Below are 18,139 nucleotides of genomic sequence, written 5' to 3'. Positions count from 1 at the left end.
TGGCCATACAGGATATAATAAATGTGATTGTGATTGTTTGAGTGGTGATAAAAGGAAACTGCTTAATAGCTTTGAATATGATTTAAAGGATACTTGAATTGATTCGGATATAGTATAAAAGCTACCTAAATTCCTTTGAATATAGTTAAAAAGAGCATCCAGTCAGTCAAGGTCTTAAGAGGAAAGTTTGGCGATTTGAGCCCTCAGAGTCAGTCAGCAAAAAAATAGCAGAAGCCTCCAGCATGGCCTAAGAGGGAAAGGAATCTGTGTGGATGATTCTACAGAGTTTAGCAGAGGAGAGGGTACAGAGATCCTCCTAGATTTTTATGGTTAAATGTCCTGCGCTATGTTCTCGCCAGCAAGAATCACACAGGACACTCGGATCCTTCTGCAGGAAAGCTTTAATGCATCTTGAGAGAGGAGAGCATAAGCTTACCAGAGCGGAGACCCCGAGCCAAGAATCCCGTCCCCTAATAAAGGCTGGCAGCCCCGCCTGGGACGTGTCACCCTATGAATGGCTTCAGCTCCTCAGGCCATATGAGCCACGGGATAGGCAGAGATCAAAGAAATGGAAAATTACCCAGCGCCTGCGAAATAATTTACATTCAGTGCCTGCAGGCACCATCATTGTAATGGAGAATGCAGGGACGGCTCCCTACAGTTAAATAAAAATCTAGAGAGTAAACATTAATGGATGCCCTGTTAAACCCCCACCTGGGAAGGAATCAATATAGTTGCAAATTAGGCCATGGGAGCTTAGATGCAAATTAGTCATTGGTAGCTAATGAGAGCTTTACAGGTTGGATTAGAAAAGACTACTCACAAACTTCAAGTGATTTTCAAAAGTTGTTTGGGACATAAATTAGAGCCTAAAGAAATTAAGCCTCAAAAATTAGAGATCAGAAAGGATAGTTTGAAATGTTTGAGTGATTTTCAGAAATATTGGGAAATATTCAATAGCTACATCTTTTTTTAAGGGCATCTACTGGTGATGTAAAACTTTAATGTAAGATTCTAATTCAATTCACCTAGACAGTTAACTAAAGAAGAAAATTGCTGTGTGTTCTGGGTGAAGTGGGAGCTCCTTCAGAACTTCCCCACCCATGGGCTGAAGGAAAGGAGTCAACAGATTGACGAATTTGGTTGCCTTATCTCAGGTAGAGAGAGCTCTACAGTCTCATGACTTTCATCATCAGAATAGCAAAAGAAAGCAATTTTGTTTAACTAGAGAGACTGTTCATCAACATTGTCAAACAATGAGGTGTGCCCACAATGTTTATCTGTAATTTACCAGTGAACCCATGAAGCCTACTTCCTAATCATTTATGGCAAATGGATGTTATTTATATTACAGAACTTGGGAAGTTAAAATATGTACACATGGCAGTTGGTAGATATTCAGTTTTCTAAACAAATGAGAACATTGTTTAGTTCCAAATGTGATAAAGAACAGACAATGGATCTGGATATTCTAGTAAGGCATTTCAGCTATTTTGTACTCAATAGAAAAGTGATCAATGGCAGGTGTTCCTTGTAATCCTCAGGGACGTGGAGTTGTGGAGCAAGCTCATAGCTCTGTGATAAGGTAACTTCAAAACATAAAAAAGGGGAAGTAATGTTCCCATTCTCCACATAATACACTAGACAGTGGAGAAGACCCAATCCTGCCCAAATTTGGGGTCCAGGGCATGTTTCTGTTTTCTTGCAGGAAAATAAGCCAGAAAGTTTGAGATGCATGCAGCAGAGAAAAAACAGACTTGAGACGGTGGGAGCCTGTCCAAGCCAGGTCTAGTGAGATCTGCTGAACCAGTGTTCCTGACCGTTGGTGTCATAGCATCTACGTGAAAGAAAGGAGCCAGTAGGTTTTTGAGTTCAGTTTCTCAACAGGCAGGTCATCTTGCAAGTTGATGGACAAAAAGACTTTGGCATCACTGCTAAGTTGATTGCAGCTATTGCTGTTGCTACTTCAGCAGCCACTGTATCTGGGATTGCCATCTCAGTCTGTAACTATAGCCAGCACAGTAGATAAACAGGCAGGGGAAGTTTATCCCCTGCTAACAGAGGATCTTAGCACTCAGAGCCCCATAAATAACTTAGTCCAGGCAGGAAGTTTAAATCTTAATCAACAAATTATACTCATCAATTGGCTAATCAAATTAGGATAAATGGTACCCGGGTTCCTACATCCTCTGGAGAGATCCTCCTTAGGGGGTTGTAGATGGCAGGTCATTTAGTCAAAGAATGGTCTGGGTCCTTATCTCTGGTCCTTGCAGCCATTGGACTTGTTCATTTGGCTACGTTGCTTTGGCTCTAGACAAGCCCAGGCTCAATTTGTCATTTGATGAACACAGAATCCTTCAGCTTAACTATGGATGAGCCTACGGAAAAATTAGGCAGCCAATGACAGGCATGACTAAGGGGATACCAGCCAACCTAAGATAGGAAAGACATGCAGTCTGGGTGAGTTCTCCATTCAAGGGAAAGGTTGGCATCAACATCCTGGTCACCTAACATAGGCGCTAATTCATATATAAAGAAGGGGGAGATGTTGGGCCCCAACCCCATGGTGTGTCTGAGTTGCTCATCATCCAGTAACCACAGGTGCATCCTGTTTTCTAGTCCTGGTTTACAGCCCCGGCCTCACCGCACTCCACCTGGGAAAATAGAAGCTCTTCTTCCAGGAGCTCTTACACCTAGGCTTTTTCCACTGTGCTGTAAGTGTACATAAGGCTGCTCCCTCCCCATAAAAGTGGCAGAGTTGTGAAGAAGATGAGTAAAATGGAAAGACGCAAGAATCGCAAGTGGCCAGACATCTCTGCTTTTAACTAAATCTCCAGGCTGTTGCCCAATACTCGGACTTAGTCATGGTGCTGACTCCACAATTTTCTGCTTTAAAAAAAAAAACATGTAAGACAATATTAAATCAATAGTTTAATTTGTAGTGAAACAACCTCTGTACGTGGTACACACTGGTCTGAAACTAATACACATTTGTCTATATCAGCCTCTTATATTCTCAGGTTAAGAGCATGAAAAACTTGCTGTAAGGATTTCATTGTCTGGAATGGTCCAGGGTCAGAGGAATTGTGGCATCAGTATGTAACTCTGAGACTATGAGTCCTCCCTTGTATCAAGATCTTCTGGTATCTTCTGGTATTGCCAGAGCTGCTCAGAAGTTGGATGTAGATATTGAGCAACATCTGGGACTTGGGCTACACCTGTGATTGGAACAGGAGCTTCCACTGAGTGGAAATTCAGCTACTGTTGGATGAGTCTGGGATTCGGCTACTGTGGGTTGATATGAGTCAGAAGCTACAGTGAGGGATTGACTATGAAATAGGTCTCTGTGGGTATGACACCTGAATCCTCTATGTCCAGAACATCATCGAAAGAAGCTTGTGGGCTGAGGTTGAGATTGGGAATGGATCCCACCCTGGATGTGCTGGTAGAAGTGGACTCTTCCTTGCTGGGAGCAAGGACAGATGTGAGACCTTCAGAATGGATTGTCCCAGCTATAGCTTTAGAGCACTCACTTGAGTTTTGCATTATTACTTGAACATACCGGGGACTCTCCCTTTTGTACTTAGCATTTTGGTTCTTTTTTAAATAACCAAGTGAAAAATAGATTTATTATTCAGATAATGGAGAACACTGAAAATTTTACATGTCCTGGATATTTCCTTCTGGTGATACAGATGTAGGTAGTGTACTTGTTTTTAAAAATAAGAATCTTAGAAGGCAAATCATATTTGCTGTTCAAAACCATGAAAATCTTAAGAGGCAAAACTGAATAGTATAAAAGAACTGCAATTGAGTTAAATTATTAGTAATGTCACTCCTAGAAGTACCAATAACCGAACAACTGGAGGTTTGGCTGTAAGAGAGAGGTCCTTTCTACAACTCGGTGCTGCTATACACAGGAGACCAGAGACTACAGGCACAGCTTGAGACCCAACTATGGGACAGATGCCTTCTTTTTTCTTCCCCTCCCCCTTACATTTGAAACCACCATGCTTTGAAGCCTAGCATGGCTTCAAACTTATTCATTGAGGTAAAGCCTCATATGGTGCAGGCTGGTTTCAAGCTTACTATGTAGCTGAGGGTGGCTTTTGCACAATCTCCTGAGCCGCAGGATTACAGGTGTGCACCACAGCACTTGGCTAACCTTGAACTCTTCATCCCCCTGCCTCTCTCCACCACTCTAGGTGCTGGCATCACAGTCTTCAGCCACCTTGCCAGGCTCTGCAAGGGCACTCTTGAGAGGAAGACAGCTGAAGTCTCTTTCCAAGTCTAATTGGAATGGATGCTTTTTAACCTTAATCCACAACTGTATGCTTTTTCTTGCTCACTTTGTTTCTTTACTGTGGAAAATGATTTTGAGACTTCTGAAACTTTATTAATGTCAGGCAGCAAAGAGGAAGGACAAGGATCTTCTATCTGTAGTCATCAAGGAGCCGGAATGAACATGCTGTGTTTGGATCCCAGGCTAACCAGTTACTACTGTCCCAGGAAAGAGGCCATGGGGTCATCTGTCCTCTGCTGTTTCATTCTGTAGGACTCCATTTCCTCTTCAGTGGGCTCCCTGTTTTCATATATGCTGCTGTAAGGTAACTCTTCTTTGAGTTTTTGTGCTTTCAAAGTTTATTTTTCCAGGTCAACTTTGGCATATTTCTCAATAGTTTTCATGTGCTCTTCTGGATTGTAACAGTTCCACCGGTCCCATTTCCCATCATAGTCAAACATCAGCAGAGGCTGGATGTGCTCATCCGGAGCAATGTTAGTGCCTGTGAATTTAGCTCCAACACACCTTGGCCTCTCAAAGCAATCTTTCTTGTGGGTCATGGCCCCACAATTTTCACATGCCCCTTTGTGGTACTTGGTACTCATAGAATTCTCCTTTACACCTCTCTTGTACCATTCCCCAGAGGAACTGGATTGCTTCTGTTTCTCTGGCTGTGTTCTCTGATGCTTTATAGCAGGGCTTTTGGATGGATCAGTGTACCATGGAACTAAGGAAATGTACTGAGGAATATGAGGGTTGATATCTTTTCCCTCTTTATCATCTTCTGCAGGAGCATTTCCCAATTTTCCCTGTTCTTAGAGCTCCTTTTTCCTCCAGTCTTCTCTGGACATCTTCTTTGGCTCCTTCAAACTCATCTCTTTTGACCCTGACATGGGTGTGGCATTAACTGTATCTACAGTTGCTGCCCACATGATGAACTGACTTCCTCTGTGATCCAGCAATTTGGAGGTGAATACAGGATCAGAAGTTCAAGGCCATCGTTAGTTTCATCAGGAGTTGAAGACCAACCTATGTTACAAAAGTCCCAGACCCAAAAGAGACCATGCCAAAAACATCCACCTGAAATGAAGTAATCAGGTTGTCAGCATTTTGGTTCTTGAACCAGATCTGTTAAGAAAAAAAATGTCAGAGGAAGACCTGTGCTTCCAGGTGAGCATGGTGGACAGAAATCTTGGCTCTAGCAACTTCCTGTATTAAAAAGAATTTCTGGGGCTCTAAAAGGAGAAAGGAAGGTACCATAGTTTATGATGTGACAAAAAAATGATGAGGGAAGCTTCAGATAGAATATCTGGTGTTTTATAAGAGTCCTTAATATCTGGGTTCTGAGATTCTGCCTAGTTGATAATAGGGCTCCATAGCTGTGCCCAGAGTGAAGAATCACTAGGGATAGCCATAGATACACACAGGTCCACCCTCCAGCATCTGTCCCAAGCTGCATTAAGCATTGAGGAATCACCAAGTGTGTGAGATTCTGATGAATGTACAGGTAACATTGCAACTTTGACTGGGGTGTGTGTGAGACATACCCAGATCTCATATTCAGTGACAGAGATCATTAGGGCCAACTCCAGGAGCTGCTTCAAACTCGGGTGCTTGCAATGATCAAAATGTCTTTGGAGGATATGTTTTTGTTCTTTGGTGTACACAGTACGATCTTTCCATTGCTCCTTGGAGCTTCAGGGGAAACACGCTGGAAACCATATGCATTTGAAGGAAACGGAGAGCCTCTGGAAACTTCAGAGCTGAAACTTAATAAGTTGAGGGCATCTGGTGATTAGGGGCCTCTGATCCAGTTCCCATTGCTGGGTGACCAGGATGCACTGGAAGACTTGGTTCTAGTGATGGTTGTAGGGTTACTTGAGGACATTGTCTCTTGAGTTGCTTGTCTGCCAATAACCACAGGTACATCCTGTTTTCTAGTCCTGGCTTATAGCCCCTGCCTCACCTCACTACTCCTGGGAAAACATGAGTTCTTCTTCCATGAGCTCTTGCACCTGGATTTTTTAACTGTGCTGTAAGAGTATATAAGACTGCTCTCTCCCTGGAAAACAGCGGATGAATAAAGATGAAAAGACACATATAGAATAATTGGCTAGACATCATGTCTCTTAAGTAAATCTCCAGACTTTTGCCAGATATTTGGACTTAGTCATTAAGGGTATCACAAGTGGAGGTCACACAGAGATCTGGAAAGAAAGGGGACCCTGAGAGATTGCCCTTGAATGGCTGGCACCAGCAAGTAAGGTTTATGTGGGAGGATTGCTGCCTCAACACCTGAGAGAGTTGGATTGGAAATAGAGAGGCGCTGGCTCAAAAGGAAAACTGTAGTTAGTGGAATTGATATAAAAAGTAAGAATAATAGAAAAATAGAAAATGAAAAGTAAAAAATACAGAGTCTGGATACTGTATGCTATTGTGTTGTCTTTAAATTGTTCAGTTGCTGACAAAAGAGCAAAAGCTGCTAACAGAGTTGATTATAAATGCTGCTGATTTAATCCAAATTATATATTTTAAAAAAGGTTTGGCTTCTAAATTTAAATATAAGGAGAGGTTACTTGGGAAAAGACTTTTTGCTTGTGTTTCCACAGAAAATGAAAGGCTGTGAGTTCCTTACAGAATAACATGGTTTGATGAAGAAAAACCCACTGAAGCAATAGCCAGGTGATCTAGCATTGAAGCTATCTGGGATGATGCAGTTACAGACCACTACGGTCAGGATTTCTGGGTTTTCATAGGATCCCTATGGTATTTCAGTGCCCCCAATCAGCAGGAAGCAAAGAACAACACCCACAGTCTCAAATATTGTTTATAAATGTGTGTATTCATTTAAATGGGGTTGGTTATAAATAGTAATAATCCGTAACATTATCCAGATGATAAAGAGAAGTGAGTTAACCTTGAGAGTAAAAAATGTATATAGTTAGAGATATGAGAGAATTATTAGTCAGAGGATTGTAGTAGTCAGAGGAGTTGACCCATTAAACTGAGTAGTTAAGGTCACATTTTAACTAAATTGGAGAACTAAGAGGGTGTGGCAAAAGATGTGTTTTCATTTTAGGTCTCACAAAAGCAGCAGTGATTATATCTTAATGATGAAAGTAAGCCTCAAATATACAAAGCCCCTATAGGGTGTAGCTGCAGACTGGGTAGGGCTATTGAGTGGAAGGGTGTGGTGGAATGATGGGGAAAAGGTGGAGGACCTGGGAGGGGCCTGGTTGGAAACTATTTAAGTCAGGTCCTTGGACTGGAGCATCAATCTGATGAAGACTGGGTTGTATCTATCATAATCTTGAACTCCTGATAGAATGAAGGATGACCATGAACTTCTGATCCTGTATTTACCTCCTAATTGCTGGATCACAGAGGAAGCCAGTTCATCCTGTCAGCTGCAGCTATACAGTTAATGCCACACCCATGTCAGGGTCAAAAGAGGAGCCAAAGAAAATGACCAGAGAAGACTGGAGGAAAAAGAAGGAGCCAGAAGAACAGAGAAAACTGGGCAATGCTCCTGCAGAAGTTGATAAAGAGGGAAAAGATATCAACCCTCATATTCCTCAGTACATTTTCTTAGTTCCATGGTACACTGATCCATCCAAAAGACCTACTTTAAAGCATCAGAAAATGCAGCCAGGGAAACAGAAGCAATCCAGTTCCTCTGGGGAATGGTACAAGAGAGGTATAAAGGAGAATTCTATGAGTACCAAGTACCACAAAGGGGCATGTGAAAATTGTGGGGCCATGACCCACAAGAAAGATTGCTTTGAGAGGCCAAGGTGTGTTGGAGCTAAATTCACAGGCACTAACATTGCTCCGGATGAGCACATCCAGCCTCTGCTGATGTTTGGCTATGATGGGAAGAGGGACTGGTGGGACTGTTACAATCCAGAAGAGCACATGAAAACTGTTGAGGAGTACACCAAAGTTGACTTGGCAAAACGAACTTTGAAAGCACTGAAACTCAAAGAAGAGTTAGCTTCTGGAAAATTAATGGAACAAGCTAATTCTCCAAAACATCAGTGCAGACAAGACAAACCCAATTCTTAGATGGAAAAGGATCATAACAGTGAAGAGGAGGATGAAGGCAAATATGCAGGTGATATTGACATGCCTGGGAAGGATTTTGACTCTAAGAAGCATATGTTCCCAATCTCAGGATTAGAGAAGATATTCCACAATATCTGAGAAATTTAGATCCAAATTCTGCCTATTATAATCCAAAAACTAGAGCGATGAGAGAGAATCCTTATGCCAATAACAGGAAAGAATCCAGATGAAGTGGGTTATGCTGGAGAGAACTTTGGTAGATACACAGGAGACACCTGTTCAATGGCTCAAACACAATTGTTCACTTGGGAAGCCTATGGCAAGGGATCTGAAGTACATCTCCAGGCAGATCCTATGAAACTAGAGCTGCTGTATAAGTCCTTCAAAGTCAAAGACTTCAAGGAGCAGCAGAAGGAAAAGTATGGTGGCCATGAACACTTGGATGCTCCTCCAGCTGAGCTGCTGTTGGCCCAGACAGAAGACTATGTGGAGTACTCGGCATGGGGCAGTCATGAAAGGCCAGGAGCCGGCTGTGTCCTGCTCCAAGTATGAGGAAGACATGAAGATCCACAATAGATCAACAATAGCTAATACTGGTGACCATGTGGGGAGAAATGATTTCTTATTCATTGCTGTTGGGATTAAAAAATGGTACGGCCATCTTCACCTCCCCCCAGCCTCTCCTCCCTACGCAACACCACCTACCCCCACTTTCATCTACATAGAAGCCTTATTGGCCAACTTATCCTGGTGATCATCAGGAACTCCAGTCTTCACCAGAGCGATGCTGCTATTTGAAACTCCAGTCCAAGGAGCTGACTTAAATATATATTCCATCCAGGCCCCTCCCTTGTCCTCCACCTTTTTCCCATCATTCCACCAGACCCTCCCACTCAATGGCCCCACCCAGTCTGTAGCTAAACCCTACAGAGGCTTTGTATATTTTAGTTTGACTTTCATCATTGAGCAGATATAATGACTGCTGCTTTTGTGGGGACATAAAACACGAACACATCTTTTGCCACACCCTCTCAGTTCTACAATCTTGGGTCTTGAACCCAGTTAAAATGTGGCCTTCACTACTTGGAGACCATCTCAGCAAAAATGCCTCAAGTCAGGCTGCCAGAGGTCATCCTATTCCTTCTGATTGCTGCCACCCCTCCCGTTTTCCTTTAGCCTTAGTTTTCATAGCGTTTCACGGTGTACCTGCTAGGGTTTCAGAGGGGCAGGGATTGTGTTTAAGGGGGTCGTGTTTTGGGTTTCAGGGGGTCAGGGTTAGGGATTCTGGGAGTCAGGGTTAGGGACTCAGGGGGTCAGGGTTAGGGTTTCAGGTGTTCAGGGTTTCAGGGCTTCTGGGGGGTCAGATTTAGTGTGTCATGGTGTCAGGGCTAGGATTTCAGGGGGTCAGGGTTAAGGTTCAGGGGACAGGAATAGTGTTTTGTTAAGGGCCATGGGCCCTAAACTATGGGTTTTAAAGCCCATCTTTGTAAACCCTTTTATGACCTTTAGGTTTGCAGCTCAAAGCCAGCTCTGTGAGCCTCCTGTAACCTGTAATTAGATGGTTTGGCCACACGGAACTGCTAATTGCTTCTGTTCTGAGAAAGGGCCTGTGGCTTTCCTGTTCGCTGTTCTGGGGAAGATCACAAGATATTCCGGCTGATAAGAAGAATGCTCTGGCTTCTTCCTGTTATCCTCCGCCTGCCTAATTTCCTTGTTGCAGGGCTATATAAGCCCAGTCTGAACCCCAATAAATCGAGGCCTTGACATTGCATAGATGGACCCTGGTCCTCTTTCTTTTGCGATGCTTGGTCTCCTTCCCTTTTCTCGCCCATGACTCTTTTCAGGCAGCCCCCCTCCGGAACCCTGAATGACTGACCCGCGGGTTGGGTCAGTTTTTAAGGGGGTCATGTTTAGGGTTTCAGGGGGTCAGGTTTAGGGATTCTGGGAGTCAGGGTTTGGGACTCAGGGGTTCAGGGTTAGGGTTTCAGGGGGTACTGGTTAGGGTTTCAGGGGGTCAGGGTTAAGGTATCAGGGGGTCAGATTTAGCATTTCATGGGGTTTTTATAGCATTTCACCCTGAACTCCCAGAATCCCTAACCCTAAACACGACCCCCTTAAACACAATCCCTGCCCCTCTGAAACCCTAGCAGGTACACTGTGAAACCCTAACCCTGACCTCCTGAAAACCTAACCCTGACACCCTGAAACCATAAACAACTGACCCCTTAAAACCCTGACCCTCTAACCCCCTGAAATACTGACCCCCTGAAAGCCTTACCCCTAAAACCGTGACCCTGACTCCCTGAACCACTAAGTCTGATCCCCTGAAACTCTGACCCTGACCCCCTGAAAACCTAACTCTGTTCCTCTGAAACCCTAACAATGACCCCCTGAAACCCTAAGCCTGATCCCCTGACCCTTCCCCCTGAAAACCTAACCCTGACCCCCTGAAACCCTAACCCTGACCCTGAAACCATATCCCTCTAAATCCTGAAACTCTAACCCCCTGAAAACCTAATCCTGAGCCCCTGACCCCAAAATGATGGGGAATGTACTGTGTATGTTTATTTTATTTATTGTTAAATAAAATACTGTTTGGCCAATGAGACCGCAAGTAGACGGGACTAGGAGTCAAAGAGGATTCTGGGAAATGTAGTAGAGAAGTGCTGATCCAGGCAGGAAGTGACATAGCAAGGAGACTCATATTTAAGCAAAGGAGAAACAGGAAGGGCCCCTTTTTTCCCCTCCGCTCCTGCTCCAGTGGCAAGATGTGATCCCAGCAAGGAGGGATGCCAATAAGGTGTCCAATAAGAATAGTCTTATAAAATATATAGGTTTATGATAGTTAAGACTGAGTTAGCAGATGAGAAGTCCTAGTCATTGGCCAAGCAGCTTTGAACCTAATACAAGTTTCTGTGTATTCATTTGGGTATAATTTGGGCAGGTGGCTGGCGTAAAGCTCACACATGGTGGTGGGGCTCAGGTGGCATTTGGCAGAAAGATTTAAAACACCAAAACCCTAATCCTGAAACTCTAACGCCCTGTCCCCCTGAAACCCTGACACCCTGATCCTTTAAAAACCTGACCCCCTGAAACCCTAACCTTGACACCCTGAAACCCTAATCCTGACCCGCTGAAGCCCTGAACACCTGACCACATGAAACCCTGAACACATGAAACCTTGACCCTGATACCCTGAAACCCTGAACCTGACCCCCTGAAACCCTGACCCTGACCCCCTGCAACCCTGACCTGACCACCTGAATCCCTGAAACTGACCTCCTGAAACCCTAACCCTGACCTCCTGAAACACTAACCATTACCCCCTGAAACCATGACACCCTGAAACCATAACCCTGACCCCTAAAGCCCTGAACACCTGACCACGTGAAACCCTGAACACATGAAACCTTGACCCTGATACCCTGAAACCATGAACCTGACCCCCTGAAACCCTGACCCTGACCCCCTGCAACCCTGACCTGACCACCTGAATCCCTGAAACTGACCGCCTGAAACCCTAACCCTGACCTCCTGAAACACTAACCATTACCCCCTGAAACCATGACACCCTGAAACCATAACCCTGACCCCTGAATCCTTAACACTGACCCTCAGAATCCATAACCCTGACCCCATGAAACCATAAACTTGCCCCCCTGAAACACTATCCCTGCCCCCCTGAAATCCCAACACTTACACCCTGAAACCCTAACTCTAACCCACTGAAACCCTAACCCTGACAACCTGAAACCCTGACCCCTTGAAACGCTGAAATCATGACCCCCTGAAACATTGAAACCCTGGCCCCCTGAAACCCTGACACCCTGATCCTTTAAAAACCTGACCCCCTGAAACCCTAACACTGATCCTATGAATCCCTAAACCTGACTTCCTGAAACCCTAGTCCTGACCCCATGAAATGCTAAACCTGACCCCCTGATACCCTAACCCTGACACCCTGAAACCCTAATCCTGACACCCTGAAGCCCTGAACCCCTGATGCCTGAAACCCTGAACACCTGAAACCCTGACCCTGATGCCCTGAAACCCCAACCTTGACCCCCTGATACCCTAACCATATCCCCTCAAATACTAACACTGCCCCCCTGAAACCCTAACCCTGAACCACTGAAACCCTGACCACCCTGACCTCCTGACTCCCTGAAAACCTGACCCACTGAAACCCTGACTCCTGACCCCCCTGAGATCCTGAACCCTGAAACCCTGTCGTGACCTGGCTTGTCTCAGCTTTAGTCCATGAGTTTCTACCTGAGTGGGGGTGTGTGGACCTGGAAGCTCCCAGCAACCCAATGTCAATAAAGATCAAACACAGGCATCTTGTCATCTTCAGAGAGCTCTCAGTTCCATGTTGTGGAACTAGAGTCATTTCTTTATTAGCCATCTCTTCTGGTGTTTCTTAACCATCCTGCTAATATCACGAGGCAACCATTTCTCTCTTTGTTCCCTCACTGCTCTGACCACTCGCCTCTTCACTCCTAACTTTTTGTCCTCACAAGTTATTCACACACCTCCAGCTCCTCAGCCCAGGTGAAGGCCTATCCAGATGCTTAGGCACATACAGATGCAAATGAGAGGCATATTACCCTGAGGCTATGGTAAACAGAAGTAGCCTAGTGGCAATTAACAATACAATGGTGACCCGGAGCTTCCTGGCACCACCGCTGTTTACCGCAGCCAGAGACTGGGACCCAAAATATTCCATAACAGAGATATTCGGTTCCCCACAAAACCCTGAGACCCTGACACCCTGAAAACCTAACCCTGACCCCCTGTGTCAGGGACCATAGAAAAGTTCCATTATGGAATGTCTTGAAGTCCAGCCTCTGGCTTCAGTAAACAGGAGCACCTGAAAGCTCCCTGCCCACTATTTTATTTCTAATGCCAGCAGGTCTGCTATTGTTTACCATGGCCCCAGGGTAGAATGCCTCCTAGTTTGCATCTCTATGGGCCTAAGCATTGAGTAGGCCCATGCCTGGGCTGAGGACTCTGTCTACATAAGAACTGTTTAAGTAGTGCTTGAATCAATAGAATCACTTGATATTAGCTATACACATCATAATAGATACTTCCTGATGCTGCCCCTGCCCTTGGAAGACTATTTAAATGGACTTCTCAATAAACCATGGCTTCTCAGCATCAGCTGGGACCCCTGCTGAGATGATATGGTGTTTCCTGTCTCATCATTAGCACCATTGGTTAATTAGATTCCCTAGTCCACACACCCCCATTCAGAATCGGAATTGGGACTGTATGGCTGGCTCCATTCACAGTCCTGAAGACAGCGGTCCGGAACACCCCTGAAATCCTAAACCTTACCACATGAAACCCTATCACTGACTCCCTCACTCTAAGCCCCGGAAATCCTGACCCTGAAACCCAGAAACCCTCACACTGACCCCCTGAAACTCTGACCCTGATCCCCTGAAACCCTGACCCTGACCCCCTGAAACCCTAATCCTGACCCCCTGAAACCATAACCCTGACTTCCTGTAACTCTAACCCTGAGCAACTTAAAACCTGAACCCTTGAAACGCTGAAATCCTGAGCCCCTGAACCTGTGAAATTCTGACCCACTGAAACCCTTGTTAGACCCCCGAAAACTCAAGTATCCGGGGTCTCAGGCCAGGTTCGCGGTCACCCCAATCACCAGGCGGATTCGAGAGCTTGCTGCAAACTGCACGAGGCTTTATTGTAATTTAACGAACTAACCCCATGTTAGCTCGGGTCTTTCACCCACCCGCCATGGCAGACGGCTAGAAAAAGACGGCTCCTAAGGTCTCCCCAAAGATCTTATAGGGCAGCGTAAGGGGAGTGTCTAGGGGTACGCACAGGCTTACGCACAGGCTCATGATTGGTGTGCCTCCAGGCTTGGAGGGCTTGCCCTGTGTTGATTGGTCAACTGGTTGTTATGGCTCATAGGCCCTCCCAGGGTGGTTGCTATGCTCTCTACGTCATTGCTGTGCGCTTGTCCGTAAAGCACACCCAGGGTCGTAAAGCATAGCGCCACCAGCTAACTTCCGATTGGCTCCTTGTCATGAAACAGGCATCTGACTTTCTAGTGACTAACTTCTGATGGGTTCCTTGTCACGAGACAGGCATCTGACCTCTACGTGACCAAGGCAGGTTTATGGCAAGCATGTGTTCGGCTGTAATGGCTGCCAAAAGGGAGCTGGTTCCTTCATTCCCCCATTTTCTTTTTTGTAAATTCCAATCATGGAATTGCTGTCTCTCTAGCATCCCCATCAGGGAGTGATAGATACTGGCATCCCCATGCAAGGGAGTTCCCTTTGACTTAGCATTTTAACCAGGGAAAATGGACGGCGAAATTCTTTTCCAAACTGCTTCCTGCTGACTTTGGGACGAAGTTAGGGACCCCAGAAGGTTGAAATGCTAGTCAAAAGCAAAAAGGAATTTAGGCAATGGGGAATTCATCAGGGGCTTCTGGTTAGCAGACACTGTTGTAGAGACAGGGGGTGTCCACATCAGCTGACTGGTTCACATCCACAGCAAGTCCAGGGCTCGCAGTCTACTTAGAACAGCCTGTAGTCCGCAACTGATACTCAGATGTCAGCCAGAAGCAGAAACCTGTTTAAGACATGTTTAAACTAGGAACAGAGGTTAAAACTTATTTACTGAAGCCCACAGTGCAGAAAAAGCAGATATCTGGATATCTGTTTAAACAGCAGGAACATATTTAGCAAAAACTACAGATTTGGGCTATAAGCATGTACATTTCTCTTCTGTCCAGAGAGCCAGGTATGGATTGGACAGAGGTGCCTTTGGCCTGATGAAAAGCCCTTTAAGTTTGTACTTAGATGACAACCAAAATAAACTTAAAAACTTTGAGCTTGTGCCTGAACAGTAGATAGTCATTATTTTATCAGCTAACACACTTACTAGTCTATAGTGGATCTGACTGCCTGATGCTGTCAAGCTGACAACCAGTAATATTTCAGAGATCTGAGAAGAGTATACTTTATCCGAATCTACTAAAAAGTGACAGAAGCCAGTTAGAAGCCAGTCCATACCCAAGTTTCTCCATTACCGCTGGAGGCAGGTGTCTCAAAGACCAGCAATCTTCGCCAGGCCTATACTGTGAGAGTTTTTTTCCTCTCTGTGGAAGAGGGACATGGAAAAGACTGACCTTGTTTTGTCTAGGCAAAGGGGTGCAATCAATTTTCCAGTGTCCAGCAGCTTTGTCCACAGTCTCGGCTAGGTTCTGGCAGGCGGCAGGTATCACATCTGAGCATCTTGCTCACTGGTCCAGGTGCAGGAACTGGGTTGCCTCATAATCTTTGGAGACTTTGGGTCACTGTCCGGATCTGGCAGTCTGTCTGACATTATAAACTTTAAAGATAACAATTTAAATGCCATATTCTGAAGATCTCTGAAGCATTAGAGGTCTGTTTTTCTGTTTTAGTTACTTTCCTTAAGCATACAAGAAGCACACAGGTGGCTAGTTAAAGTCTTTCTGTAATACAGCTGAACTTAAAACTGCATAGAGCTACCTTATATTTCTTAAACAGTAGCTTAACTTCTTTCTGAGACAGGGTTTTTCTGTGACTTTGGAGCCTGTCCTGGAATTCGATCTGCCGGACCAGGCAGGCCTTGAACTCATAAAGATCCATTTGCCTCTTACTCCCGAGTGGTGGGATTAAAGGCGTGTGCCACCTACACCCTGAGCTTAAAGGTGTGTGCTACCAACACCCTAAACTTAACTTCTGAAAACACAAACTGTAACAGATTAGCATCTTTTATAAAACAAGAACTTTACATTGTCAGGCTTTGCTTAAGAATAATTCTAAATTGAAGCTCTTTAAGTACAAACTTTAATAAAAACAAACATTTGAAAACTGGTTTTAAAAAGAAATTTAAATTCCCTTAAGGTCTTTCTGTAATATATAGAAGCATTAACATTTTAAATCTTAATTGAAAAACTTGTTTTTAAGATGGTACCTCTAATTTCCATGCGGTCATCTTTAGTCAAGATGGCGGTTTAAGTATTCTTTTTTAACTTTAGCAAAATGGCGACTAGTCAAGTCATGTGACCAGTTGGCCATGTGCTGGCTAAACCAGGAAACAGAACATTTTAAAACAAATATATATAAATTACTTGAGAAATAAACAGGACTTTTTTTTAAAAACAAAATCAGCTTAATATGATTAAAATTTTAACTTATATTATTATTTTTAAAATTTACTGTTTGTAGACATGAGAAACCATAGCAGTTTACATTTTTTTTACTTGTAACAACCTTTTCTCTGACCTTCGACAACTTTCCTCTGACCTTCTACAATTTTAACCCTCTATAACTTTTACCATTTGCTTTAACTCTCTTTAACCTTTTATTTTATTTCTCTGACTTTCTTAGACATTCTTAGACAATTTTTCTTTTTTTTCTTTCCCTCTTTATTATTTAAGTTTCTTACATTTTTTCCCATTTTTTAGTCAACATAAAAATTTTGTCAAAGTCCCTTTTACAATTTTTAATAACTTTAAGGCCCTTTTTTGTTGTTATTGTTTTTAGAATATCCGGATCAGGACAGATGGTTCACCTGCCTGAGCTAGCTCCATGTGCTCAAGGCAGAGAGACCTGGGGTGGGGGTGCTGCTGGTAACCCCAGACCCTTGGCCAATCCAGGGGTGGGAAAAAGACTCCTGCGGCCCCCCTGCATACCATGTGTGTGGAGCACAGAAAGACGGGTAGCAGATGGCGGCCTTGTAGCCATATTCCCCCAGAGCAGGGAAACAGCCATAACGGCAGCTGGGGCAGAAACAGTCCTACTGGGCATGCCTCAGACCCGCAGGTGGGGATAGAAAGGGGGTGGCGTGGTGGATCCTGAATTGAAAACCAATGATGATAACACAGAATAGACAGGAAAGAACAGACGCCAACCCAATCCGCCCACGCTGCTCATAAGGCAATGGCGCCGGGAAGACGGCGGCAGAACTCGGCGGCTAACTGAGGCGGGTCCAAGTGTCCTTGGCCCGAGTCCATACCTCCTGGGTCCTGGGTGTCCTCAGAGTGGCAGTCTGTCCACAGGGCGCATCTGCCGATCACAGTTGAGGTGGCGCCACGTGCTCAGAGAATCAAGAAAAGACCCCTGACCCCCTGACCCATGCATGCCACGTGCATAGGGAGAGCAGGGACAGAAAGAGATGCTTAAGAAACACATAACACAAATGACAGCACATTAGACAGCACAAACATTAGACAGGACAAACCGCGGCAAAGAAATGGTGCCCCAAACCAAAATTACAACCAAACCTTGGACTTTCATCCAGGGTGGAACCAAGGTTCTCGCAAGTCTGCTTACCCTATGGTTCAATTACAAATTCTGCGCAGATCAAATACAAATTACAAATTCTGCGCAGATCAAATCAAGCAACCCTCGGACTTTCATCCAGGGCAGGACTTCAGGGTCTTCCCCAGAAGTCCGAATTACAAATACAAATTCTGCGCAGATCAAATACAAATCATGGCACCAAACAAAACAGCAAGAGACAAAACAAGAAACATAGAACATTGAACATATACAAGTTTCGAGCTCTAATCATCTTACCTCCAAGATCGAATCCACTCAGGTGAAGGGTGGTCGCAAATCCCGGACGAGCCCCCAAAATGTTAGACCCCCGAAAACTCAAGTATCCGGGGTCTCAGGCCAGGTTCGCGGTCACCCCAATCACCAGGCGGATTCGAGAGCTTGCTGCAAACTGCACGAGGCTTTATTGTAATTTAACGAACTAACCCCATGTTAGCTCGGGTCT

The 18,139-nt window shown here is 44.7% G+C and overlaps 1 pseudogene; it reads left to right on the top strand.

Moving 5' to 3' along the window:
* Positions 1-3,421: 3,421 nt before the first annotated feature.
* Positions 3,422-9,101, top strand: LOC100767210 (annotated as a pseudogene).
* The last annotated feature ends 9,038 nt before the right edge of the window (positions 9,102-18,139 follow it).

The sequence above is a fragment of the Cricetulus griseus genome, assembly GCF_003668045.3.
Source record: "Cricetulus griseus strain 17A/GY chromosome 1 unlocalized genomic scaffold, alternate assembly CriGri-PICRH-1.0 chr1_0, whole genome shotgun sequence".
In the NCBI taxonomy this organism is placed as follows: Eukaryota; Metazoa; Chordata; class Mammalia; order Rodentia; family Cricetidae; genus Cricetulus; species Cricetulus griseus.
This window is presented reverse-complemented; position numbering and strand designations above follow the sequence as displayed.